Source organism: Panthera tigris, chromosome C2 (assembly GCF_018350195.1).
Source record: "Panthera tigris isolate Pti1 chromosome C2, P.tigris_Pti1_mat1.1, whole genome shotgun sequence".
Taxonomy (NCBI): domain Eukaryota; kingdom Metazoa; phylum Chordata; class Mammalia; order Carnivora; family Felidae; genus Panthera; species Panthera tigris.
In genome coordinates, this window is record NC_056668.1 from 155,978,070 (window position 1) to 155,990,287 (window position 12,218).

Consider the following 12,218-nt stretch of genomic DNA (forward strand, 5'->3'; position numbering starts at 1 on the left):
CCGGAAGCCGCTTTGCCTTCCGGAAATGGTTACGTGAAGGCGGCCTTGACCTCCTGGAGGCGAAGTGGCGATGTCTGTGGGGTCCCGGCTGTGGGGCCGCGGGGGGCTGTTCCCCGAGCACTGGCTCGCTTGCTTCTCTCCCACGCCCCGGTCCCAGGGCCAGCGAGGGGAGGGACGGGGGTCCGCACGACCACACGGCACGCTGGGTGCCTCGGCTCCCGAGGCCGGGACCCCTGGTGACATCACAGTGGCAGAATGTCCAGTTGACTCGGCAACCGCAGGCTCGTTCTGATTTTAGCTTGCAGCCTGGGCTCCGGTGATGTGAGGAGAATCAGGCAGCGAGATTATGTTACCGGCCGAAGGAGGAGGCAGTTCGAGTACAACAGGACCCAGTCTGAACCTTCGTCCCGCCGCACCAAAGCCACCTCTGCTTGGCCTCAAATAAGACCAAATTTACCGAAGCTTTGGTATGCCCTTTACTTGAAACAGGGTGGAGGGGTGGTGGGTGCTTCTCACAATGAAAGAGAACAGGTACGAGCAGAGCAGTGACTCCTGACGATCTGAAATGAATTCTTAGCATGTGCTGGCTGGTGCTTATCAGATTAAGTGTAATCTTCCCCCTCCCGGTACAGGGAGTGGTAGGTACTGTTATCTCCGTTTTTGAAATGAACCAACTGGGGCGCCCAGGTGGCTCAGTCAGTTAAGCGTCTGACTCTTGATCTTGGCTCAGGATATGATCTCACGGTTTGTAGATTCAAGCCCCGCATAGGGCTCTGAGCTCATGGCATGGAGCCTGCTTGGGATTGTCTCTCTCTCTCTTTCCGCCTCCCCACCTCTCCCCAGCTTGCACACCCTCTCTAAATAAATAAACATTTTTGAAAAATGAACAAACTGACGTTCGGAGGTCGGGGAGCTCACCCTCCTGGCGTCTCAGGGTGAGTAGATGTCAGAGCAGGCCCTGGGAGTCATGAGCTCTGGGTGTTGCACCGGGGAGAGGTGTGACTTCCCCTCCCCTGAACCAGTGCAGGAGCAAGACTCTGAGAGTCCCTGGCCCGTCTCCTCACCCTTCCCAGGGAGGCGAACAACCTGGCAGGTGCTCGGTAGGCCCCGAGGCCCCTGGCACCGAGGCTCAGAGAGTTCAAGCAAAGCCTACATGCTCACTGGTAACCTAATCATAAATGGCTGGGCTGGACCGGCCTTCAGGCCAGCTGGTCGAGCAAGCCTATCTTCACGTTGACAACGCTGGCTCCACAAGAGGAGAGGTGGCTGCCTTAAGATGTCTTCCTTGTCTCCAGGGGGAGAGCCAGAATGGGAGCCTGGGTCCCCCGGGTGTCTCACTTCTGCAGGAGGCGGGGCCTTGTGATGGAGCTCGCACTGAGCAGGCGAGTCAGGGTCCTGCACTTTGTCCCCACGGTGACTCAGGGCCAGACCTGTGCCTGGGCAGGGCTGCTGCAGACTGTCCTGTGCCCCTTAGATAATCCAGGTTCAACCCTCATTGCTCAGTCTCGAGAAGGAAAGAGCTAACAAATAGCTCGGGGTGGGGTGGAGAAGATCCGTGGTTCTAAGTGCATTCTGAAGCAGAAAAACTCGTTCTTGTTATGATGATAGTATTATCTGTGCCAACCCCCAGAAATGGGACCGTGCGAGCAGCTGTCCAGAGCGGTGGCATCCCTGACGCTGAGGCCGCAGTGCCCGGTTGCACTAAGATGTTTTGGGTAGGGTTCTACCAGTTCTGTGTTGCTCTAAGACAGTTTCCACTGTCGCGTCGCTATGTTGGTTTACAAGGTGATTAATGGGATGGAACCTTCCAAAGAAGGCCCTACACTGGGTTGGGGGAGAGGAGAGAGGAATGGACAGGGACAATAACATGACCAAAAAGAGCAAAAATTGGGAATGGGGGGGTGCCTGGTGGCTCAGTCGGTTAAGCGTCCGACTTCGGCTCAGGTCATGATTTCGTAGTTTGTGGGTTTGAGGCCTGTGTTGGGCTCTGTGCTGACGGCTCAGAGCCTGGAGGCTGCTTCAGATTCTGTGTCTCCCTCTCTCTGCCCCTCCTTTTCTCGCACTATGTCTCTCTCTCTCAAAAATAAATAAACATTAAAAAAATTTTAAAAAGAAAAGAAAAAAATTGGGAATGCAAGTAAGACTTTACTCCTGACCTTACAAAAACAAGAGTTTTTTTCTTTATTTTTATTTTTATTTATTATTATTATTATTATTTTTTTAATGTTTATTTATTTTTGAGACAGAGAGAGACACAGCATGATCAGGGAAGGGGCAGAGAGAGAGAGGGAGACACAGAATCTGAAACAGGCTCCAGGCTCTGAGCTGTCATCACAGAGCCCGACACGGGGCTCGAACTCATGAACTGTGAGATCATGACCTGAGCCGAAGTCGGACGCCCAACCGACTGAGCCACCCAGGTGCCCCAAAACAAGAGTTTTTAAGGGACTACTATGAACAATAGAACGCCCACAAATTAGATACCCTAGATGAGATGAATGAGTTGATAGAACGGCACAGACTATAAAATTGGACTCAAGAAGAAATATACTTTCTGCACAGATTTATGCCCAACGGAGAGACTGCATTAGTCATTTAAGAACCCCCCTCAAGGAAAAGCTCAGGCCCATATGTCTTCACGGTGAATTATACAAATATTTAAAGAATAAATATCGATCCTTCACAAAGTCTTCCAGAAACCAGAAGAGGAAGGAACATTTCCGAACTCATTAAATGAGACCAGTATTAACCTGATCCCGAAGCGTTCTAAGATTGATTCAGTGCAGGTGGCACCTGGGTGACTCAGTCAGTTGAGCGTCTGACTTCGGCTCAGGTCATGATCTCACGGTTCATGGGTTCGAGCCCCAAGTCGGCTCCGTGCCGATAGCTCAGAGCCTGGAGCCTGTTTCAGATTCTGTCTGCCCCTCCCCTGCTCTCGCTCTCCCAAAAATAAAATTAAAAACATTTAAAAAATTAAAAAAAAAAAAAGATTGATTCCGTGCCATACACATCAAAATCCTAGCTTGCTCTTTTGCAGAATTTCACAGGCTGATCCTAAAAATCCTCTGGGAATACAAGGAACCCAGAATAGCCAAAATAATTTTGAATCGGAAAAAGAAGCTGAAGGAGTCACATATCCATCCTCGTTTCAAAACTTACTATAAAGCTACAGTCATCAAGCCAGTAAGAATTCAGCATAAGAACAATTAGATCAATAAAATGGAAGCAACAGTCTAGAAATAAGCCCTTTCCCTTCTGCTCAATTGATTTTCAACAAGGGTCTGTTGACAACTCAGTGGGCAGGAATAGTCTTTTCAACAAATGGTGCCAGGACAGCCGGAGGGCCGCATGCGAAAGAATGAGTGTGGGCCCGTACCTCGCATCTTACATAAAAATTAACTCAGAATGAATGATAGACCTACATGTAACAGCTGAAACTATACAACTCTTAGAAGAAAACATAGGAGTAGATCTTTGTGACTTTGGGTTAAGCAATAGTTTCTTACCCATGACACAAAAAGCACAGTTTATGAAAGTGAAGCTAGGTCAGCTGGGGCTCCATCAAGTTCAAAACTTGTTTTGCTCCAAATGGTACTACTATGAAATGAGAAGATGACCCATAGAATAGGAAAACCAATTCGCCGGTCGTCTATCTGATGAGGGACTCGTACCCGGAATGTGTAAGAACTCTCGCAACTTACTAATAAAAAGACAAATAACCCACTTTTGAGGTGAACAAAGATCAGAGTAGACATTTTTCCAAAAGGAAACAAATGGCTAGGAAGCACACAAAAACACGTGCAACACCTCGGTCGTCACTAGCCGTTGGAGAAACGTGAATCGAAACCATAATGACATCACTTCACAGGCACTAGGATGGCTAGAATCAAGAGCAGAGACGGTAAGTGTGGGGGAAGACGGAGAGAAGTCGGAACCCTCATCCCCCGCCGATGGGGTGGCCGCTCTGGAAAACAGCTGGCAGTTCCTAAAACGTTAAATGTGTTATTTCCATATGACCAGCCAATCTACCTCCCAGTATTGAAGACGTATGTTTACACAAAAACGTGTGCACAACTGTTCATATCAGCATTAGTTATAGTACTCAAAATTGAAAAAAACCCAAGTGTCCGGCAACTGATGACTGGGTGAAAGACTGGAATGTCCACACAATGGAATATTATTTGCCAATAAAAATGAATGAAGTACTTATTCATGTTACCACAGTTTTCAAGGTTCATGCAATGAAAACTTCATGCAATGCGGAAGAAGCTAGACGCAAAAGGCCATATATTGTATGGTTTGGTTTATAGGAAGTGTCCAGAATAGGAAAACCCACAGAGACAGAAAGTAGATGAGTGGTCGCCAGAACTGGGAGAGGAGGAAGGGTGGGGAGTGACTACTAATGGGCTTCTCTCTGGGGGGATGAAAATGTCCTCAAATTAGATACTGGTGATGGTTGCACAACTCAGAATACACACTGAGTTGTACACTTTAAGTAGGTGAGGTTTATGGTATGTGAGTGTCAATAAAGCTGTTAAAAATTACAGGGGATTAGTTTAAAATAATATGATAAAAGAACGCAGTGGATTACTTTGCAGCTACTTCAGTTAATGCAATTTGTATACATGGATATGGAAAGTTATCCACAATATAGTGAATGGGGGGGTGGAAAGCAGGTTATATAATTCATTACAACATGATCTCAGGTTTATAGAAACAGAACACGTGTGTTTGTGTGTCTGCATGTGTGTGTGCACATGTAAAATAAAATCTGGAAGGATATACAGTAAAGCCTTATTCTGCAAGACTAGCGGACATTTGAATTTTAACTTGATAAACGAGTGATGTCTTGCAGTACGAGTCGTATGTGACGCTGAAGCTCACATGATCACAACCGAGCCTATTTGCTTTGATATACGAGTGCTTTGGATGACAAGTATGTTTCCGGAACAAATTATGCTCGCAAACCAAGGTTTTACTGTCTATGAGAAGAGTGTTTTCACTGAGTACCACATGATAAACTATTCTTTTTCAAATTTTTATTTGATCTTTGAGAAAGTACTAAAATCCCATGGCATAAAAGTCAAAAGCTCTACAAGACTCTCTAGTGAAAAATCTTCTCTAAACCACCCCGTTTTCCCCCCGGGTGGCAACTAATATTACCAGTCGCCTGAGTGTCCTTTGGGAGAATTTGACACACGCAAGGCCTGCTCTGTATGCCCCTTAGCACCTTCCTGTATGGCTTCGCTGTGAATCTTGTCCATACTGAGTTACGGAATAACTCCCATTATAACGGGAGTCCTCCCTCTTCTTTTTACGGTTGAGTAGAATCTCCGTTCTGCAGATGAGGCGTTGAAAAAAATTTTTTTTTCCATTGAAAGATCATAGCCACGCATTTCCTGTTTCTGAACTTAGCAGGTATTTGACTTGGAGTCAGAAAGAGATTAGGCTCTCTCTCCGAAAGAAGTACTTGTACTGAGGATTCAGATCTGAGAGGAGTGAGTCCCCGGGGGGTTGCCTGAGGAGCCCGAGAACCCTAGTCCTGAAAACAAAAGAACAGGAGAGAGAGGGTGTCCTCTGCATTTGGGGAGAGGCCCGGGAGAGATTCTGGGACTGAGCAGGGAGTCCCCAAAGCATTTAAGAGTCACTCCTGCCTTTTTCTATCCAATCCCCCCTGATGCGAGGAGAATTTGAGATTTGCTGGGGGCAGGGGACCAGCATTCGTGTCCCCAGGGCTGCTGCTGCATAGGCAGCTCTGTAATCCTTCCCTGCCCTCCAGCCCAGCCCTAACTAGGACTTTCTGTCCTTGAGCGCACGCTACGGTGCTTGAGAACCCTCTGGGAACTTTACATTCTACTCTTTGCAGAGCTTCTAAGGTTGTTTAACCTCTACCGTGCAGAAACGTGGGAAGCTGCCTGGCTTTGATTCCAGCCTCTGCCTTCCTCACTGTGTGACCTTGACTGAATTACCCAGCCTTTCTGAGTGTCTCCTGTCTCATGGCAAGACGTCAAGGGGAAGATTTAGCCACCACCCAGCCCCTCTCCAGCTTGGTGGCCACAGGCCTGCTGTGAATGGGGCGGGAAAGAGGAAGAAAGGAAGAGATTCTCATAGCGACTCCTCTCACTGTGCAAAGGCCCGCTCCTGGTCAAGTTCATGCCCAGCACTTGGGTTTTTTATCTGTTTGCTTACTGCTTCCTGGGTCAAAACAAAAATAAAATGCTGCGGGTCTTGTGGTTGCTTGACAACATTTCTGTCTTTTCTTCAGGTGAGCTCTCCCCTTCCTGCCCCTCCCATCCCACCCCTCACTTTGCCTCAGCTGGAGTCTGTCTCGGTGAACTTTCATGGCGCTGGTCCCTGGTTCGCCGCTGCACCCTGCCCGCCTGGGTTCTACAAGTACAGACTTCTCGCTCTCTTTGTCACTGAGCTGGTTTATTTGTGAATATTCTTACCCCTCATGCTTCCTGACACCTACCCCCCCAGGGCTCTGCACCCCTGGGCCAGTGACTTCTGAGGTTCTAGCAAGAGCTATCTCCAGCCCTTCCTGTAGGCTGGGCATAAACACCGGTTCCTGCCTTCCTGGGCCTGGACCCGCATGTGGCCGTGGTGAGGGCTCAGCCTGCCTCACTGGAGTAGCTTTGCTAGCCATTTCTGATTAGGAAGTTGCCGAATAGGGAGAGGAGTCATAAGACCCAATATCCCAGCTGAGGAAGAAATTGGAAGTTTCTGGAAGTTGGCCCAGAGTAAAGACCAGGTATTTTCTTCCACAGGAGTGCACGCTTGACTTGACCAAGCTCAGAAGGAGGAATTGTCTTGTAGAAGCTCAGTCTGGACCCGGGGACAGGGCTTCTGGACCCATCATTCCGATGAAAACAACCCAAGTATACACAGGGATTTTCACCGGTGCATCGCTAAGAGCTTTACAATAACAGCGAATCTTCACAGAAGCCTTCACAGCCTGGCAGGCAGGTAGGAAGGAGGCTTCTCTCTTTGAAGATGGAGGTACCAAGCCAAGAAGTGATTTATCTCAGAGCTTGAAATGCCAATGACCGAGAAAGGGAACGCTTTTCCGAGCACCTGGCTGAATGCACAATTATTTAATGCTGACAAATTACGTATTTGAAACAATGCTGACTAAAAGCATTCATCAAGCACCTTTTATAGGCTGGGCCCTGGGGAAGATAGTTTACGTAGTTTGTCCTCATAAGATGCTTAAATACTGGTACCATTACTGGGCCCATTTTACTAATGAGGAAACTGAGGTCCAGAGAGTTTCCCCAACTCACTTAGGTTACACAACTGACAAGTCAGGGAACCAAGCTCAGAACCCGGCTCCCCCTCTGCCAGAGCCAGTTCCTTCCTCGGTCTAGCAAGATAGTTTTAAATACGTATCAACAACCTCAAGAATGTCTCTGCTCTTTGCTCCAACAATCCCACATCCGGTAACCCAGTCTCTCGAAATCATTCTGAATGTGGAATAAGTGTCTTACAGTTTGACGTGGCTAAGGACACACTGCTGTGTACCCCTCTTCTTCCCCAAATCCCAGTGAAAAGATAGAAAAAATACAGAAATAAGAATAGAGTCTGAGTGGTTGTGGACAGTCAGGAGGAGTGGGAGCAACGTCCAGAAGATTAAGGAATTTCTAAGCAATAGAAGGTCAGTGATGAGATGAATAGGAAACCGCGATGCTGGAGAGCTGAAGGCACAGCCGTCACAGGTGAATTCTCCCCACAGAGTTCCGGAACAGAGGCAACAGACACTGGGTGCAGGTGTGAGCGGACAACGGACCGGAGGGCGGTTCCTTCCTGCTGTCCACTCATGGCTCTCCTGCGTGCACACAGTCACCTGAGGCTGGCCCCTGTATCCCAAACTGCATTCCTGGCCAGGCAAATGGGATTCTCATGGGGGAAAGGAGGTGCCCCCCAGCCACCATGCAGATGGTCTGCCCAGTTGTTCCTCTACAAGTGTCAACAGACAATCGAGAATTGCCAGACATTTCCGAAAAGCCAGAGCCTGAGAGAAGCACAAAAAATAGAACTGACTCCAAGAAAACAGAACTAATACCTGAAACAGAAGAAAACTTTAATTCAAATGAATATCCTTGGGAGAGGTAAGTGAATATCATATCCATTTAAACATATATAATAGGGGCACCTGGGCGGCTCAGTTAGCCCTCTCTCCCCCTTTCTCTGTCTCTGCCCCTCTTGTGCGCTCACTCTCTCTGCCAAAATAAATACACTTAACAAAATAAAAATAAAAAATATAATAAAGCCTCTCTGAAAAAAGATACTGAGTTCCTGGAAATTAAGCCATGATTGCCAAAATGTAAAAAACTCAATAAATGAGCTAAATAGACCAAATTAGTATGCTGAGAGATCACGCTAAGGGATTTGCCAAAAATGTGTCAGAAAAAAATGAAAAAGTGCCATCATTTACTAAGCTACATGGTATAAAGTACAGAATCAAATACTGATATATCTTTCTTTCTTGTAAGAATTTTTAAATGTTTATTTTTGAGAGAGAGAGAGAGAGAGAGAAACAGAGTGTGAGAGAAGGAGGGGCAGAGAGAGAGGGAGACACAGAATCCAAAGCAGGCTCCAGGCTCTGAGCTGTCAGCACACAGCCCAACTCAGGGCTCGAACCCATGAACTGGGAGATCAGGACTTGAGCTGAAGTTGGACGCTTAAGCAACTAAGCCACCCAGATGCCTCAACACTGACATATCTGTGTTATGGGAGTTCCAGAGGAGAGAACACAGAGAATGGATAGAAGGAAAAGAAAAAAAAAAAGATATAGTAGAAGAAAATGTCCTAGTGCTAAAGAAACACTTCAGGTAGAAAAGGACCCAGAGAGAGCTGAGCAAGAATACAAAGCAAGTCTCTAAAACAATTTTCAGAGGGTGCCTGGGTGGCTCAGTTGGTTAGGCTTCCTACTCTTGATCTCAGCTCAGGACTTGCTCTCACAGTCTTGAATTCAAGCCCCGTACCGGGCTCTGTGAGGGGCATGAAGCCTACTTAACAAACAAAAACGTCAATTTTCGAAAAGGCAATGTATCTCATAGAAAAATGGATAAAGAGCATAGATAATTGACAGAAGAGAATATGACCATGGCCAGTAAATAAATAAAAAGAGTTTAATCTTACATGTCATCAGGGAAATACAAGCTATACTTTATGCCAGTCAAACAGGCATAAATGAAATGCACGACACTATGATAAATCAGTAATTTCACATATGTTATTCGTTGTAGCCTTCCAGAGAGCATCTTGGGAGCAGCTATGAAAATCTTAAATATAATTCAACACTTGCATGTGTAGGAATCCATTCTGCAGAAATTTTCACCCATGTCCACAAAGACACATGGACAAGGCATTGGGCCATTGTTCATTGGGCCATTCCAATAATCGTGATTATTGGAAATCATATAAGTGTTTGTTAACAGAAGAATAAGTTATGATGTGTAGGTGTGCACGTTATGCACATATGCACCCATTAGGGAGTTCTGTGTAATCATCTGAAAGGATGAGGAAGGTGTTTGTGCTCTGATATAAGACGACTTCCAAGTGAAAAAAACTATCAGTGTGGAGGGACGGGCTACTTTCATTCTTGTTACCAATGTTTCTTCAGTTCAGAGAAGCATTCATTGATTATTTGTTAGTTATTTCCTTGCCTCCTTGGAGAATCTTATCAGATGAATGTTCAGACTTTGAGAACCGTGTCTCTTAATTTTGCCCTCACATCCTCCACATCTTTGTCCATTTGTGTGCCCATTTCGATAGAAACCTTAACCAGATTTTACAAGTAGTAACTTGTTCATCGCTTGTTCCATTCTCATCTACTGAGTTTAAAATTTGGGGGGACACCTGGGTGGCTCAGTCGATTGAGCGTCCAACTTTAGCTCTCACGGTTTGTGAGTTCAAGCCCCAAGTCGGGCTGTGTGCTGACAGCTCAGAGCCTGGAGCCTGCGTGGGATTCTGTGTCTCTCTCTCGGCCCCTCCCCTGCTCATGCTCTCTTTCTCTCTCTCTCTCTCTCTCAAAAATAAATAAACATTACACAAATTTTTTTAGTAGTGAAACTTCTATTTTCATCCCAACGGTCTTCTATGGATAAAATGTCCTCTTCTGTTCTTCTGGGGATATTAATTGCACTTGCAAATAATAAAGTCTCTTGACATTGTTCTGTTAACTGTGTTTCCTTGGGAGTTGGGCCCAACTACCTGCACGGTCAGGTGCCTACCTTCTGTGATGCTGGCTCTTAAGTATTTTGCTTTCCTGCTTCCCTTCGCCCTCACATCAGCAAGCAACCAAGATTTTGATGATCCAAGAGTTGTCCAGGGTGTGGGGATATGGGTTCTCCGCGCACTTCCGGTGGGAGTGTAGACCGATAGCCATTTGGAGGATGATTTGACAATATCTTTAAGATCTCAGTGTGTATAACCTTTTGCTTACTCATCCCCCTTTCAGTTCTGGACCCTAGAGAAAAACTCACCTGTGTGCACAAACGTGTTTACTGCGCATTTGCCTGCAGATGTGAAAATTAGCAACACCCTGAATGGCTATCCGTCGGAGAATGGTCCAATAAATACTATGAAATTTCATGGCCCCAGTGAAAACAATGAGCTACTGACAGGTACTGGCATCAGAAGATCTCCAAGAAATGTTAAGGGGAAAACAATCCTGCAGAACAATACATACAGCGTGCCACATACAAAAAAAAAAACAAATCCACACGCAGAATCTGTATCTCCGTAGGTACTTACACATGTGAATAAATGCATAAAAACCAGTGAAGGTCAAACACCAAGCTGATAGCAGCAGCTATTGAGATTGAGCGATGTTCAGGGAGATTGTTTAAATGTTAATGAGAATTTATTTATTTATTTATTTATTTATTTATTTATTTATTTAAAGAGTGAGGACGAGTTGGGGAAGGGGCAGAAGGAGAGAGAGACAATCTCAAGCAGGACCCACACTCAGCACAGAGCCCAATGTGGGGCTCGATCCCATGACCCTGGGATCAAGAGGACATTCGACTGACTAAGCCACCCAGGTGCTCCTAATTGTTAATGAGAACATATTAATTGGTACAGTTTAAAATTTTTCAGTTCTAGAGACCCACAAATGGCAGAGGGAGCCGGGCTCAGGCCTCCAGGACAGGCACCCACCCCAGGTTCCTGCCTAGAAGGCAAATCCCCAGAGTCTGGCTGGAGCTCGCTGTTGTGCGTTGTCCCGACAGAGGATGTGACTGCAGAGGGTGTAGTCAGGGCTCGAGCAGTACAGCTGGTGTTCAAGGGGCCAAGAGCTCTTTCCCAAAGCTCTGTTCTTATCAGGGAGGGAACTTCTACTGGGCTTAAGGAGACATCATAATTTATTTATCAGGACACCTGATAAATAGTTCCAAAAATTCTCCTCTCTCCGAATAATCTGTAGAACGGGGGCTCCATGGTCAACTAGCTGGGGACATGCTCCACGCTACCGGAACTTGACAGGTGAAGTCAGAAACCCTCCACACAGGAGGGCAGGGATCGATAAAGAAGGAGGCAGTCCACCCGGGCAGGTAGGTGGCAGGTTTAATCAGCAAAGTGAACGAGGCTTGTCTCGGGTGGCAGCAAGATGAATGAATCCCCGCACCCACCCACCACATCTTAGAAATTTAGAGAGAGAGAGCTGTGTGAACAGAGGAGGGGCAGAGAGAGGGGAAGACTCCGTCACACTGACAGCAGTGAGCCCGACGCGGGGCTCGCGCTGACGAACCGTGAGAACATGACCTGAGCCGAAGTTGGACGCTTAACCGACTGAACCACCCAGGCGCCCCTGGAAAATCACTTTAATTTCTCCTCCCCCCCCTTCCCCCCCTCCCTCCCCCCCCTTCCCCCCCTCCCTCCCCCCCTCCCTCCCCCCCCTTCCCCCCCTCCCTCCCCCCCCCCCCCTGCCTCCACAGCAATGTACGTGAATGGGGCAAGCTAAAGAGGTTTGGGCAGGTGCTTGGAGAGAGAAGGAAGCAGGGAACAACTTGGTGCCCTTAGACGCTGGTCCTTTCCCTAGACTTCTGGACAAGTGTTTAAACCTCCTGAAGAAGATGTGTCTACTGGGGGTTTACATTCAAACTCAGGCCCCGGGGGTGCCCAGAGGAACGCAGCTGGGGTCCCGGGGCAGGTGCCAAAACTCTGGCCACAGTGGTTGAGGGGGAGCCTAGCCCGGGTGTCTCCCTGGGCAGGAG

The 12,218-nt window shown here is 47.2% G+C and overlaps 1 long non-coding RNA gene across 2 annotated transcripts; it reads left to right on the forward strand.

Moving 5' to 3' along the window:
• The first annotated feature begins 2 nt into the window (after positions 1–2).
• On the forward strand, positions 3–8,202 carry LOC122230531. 2 transcript variants are annotated; one of them, XR_006207523.1, is made up of 4 exons: positions 3–467; positions 5,867–6,265; positions 6,768–6,966; positions 7,733–8,202. It is a non-coding gene; the product is annotated as an uncharacterized LOC122230531 (long non-coding RNA). The 2 variants fall into 2 exon arrangements; XR_006207522.1 differs by having other exon boundaries at positions 8–467; positions 6,768–8,202.
• Positions 8,203–12,218: the final 4,016 nt, after the last annotated feature.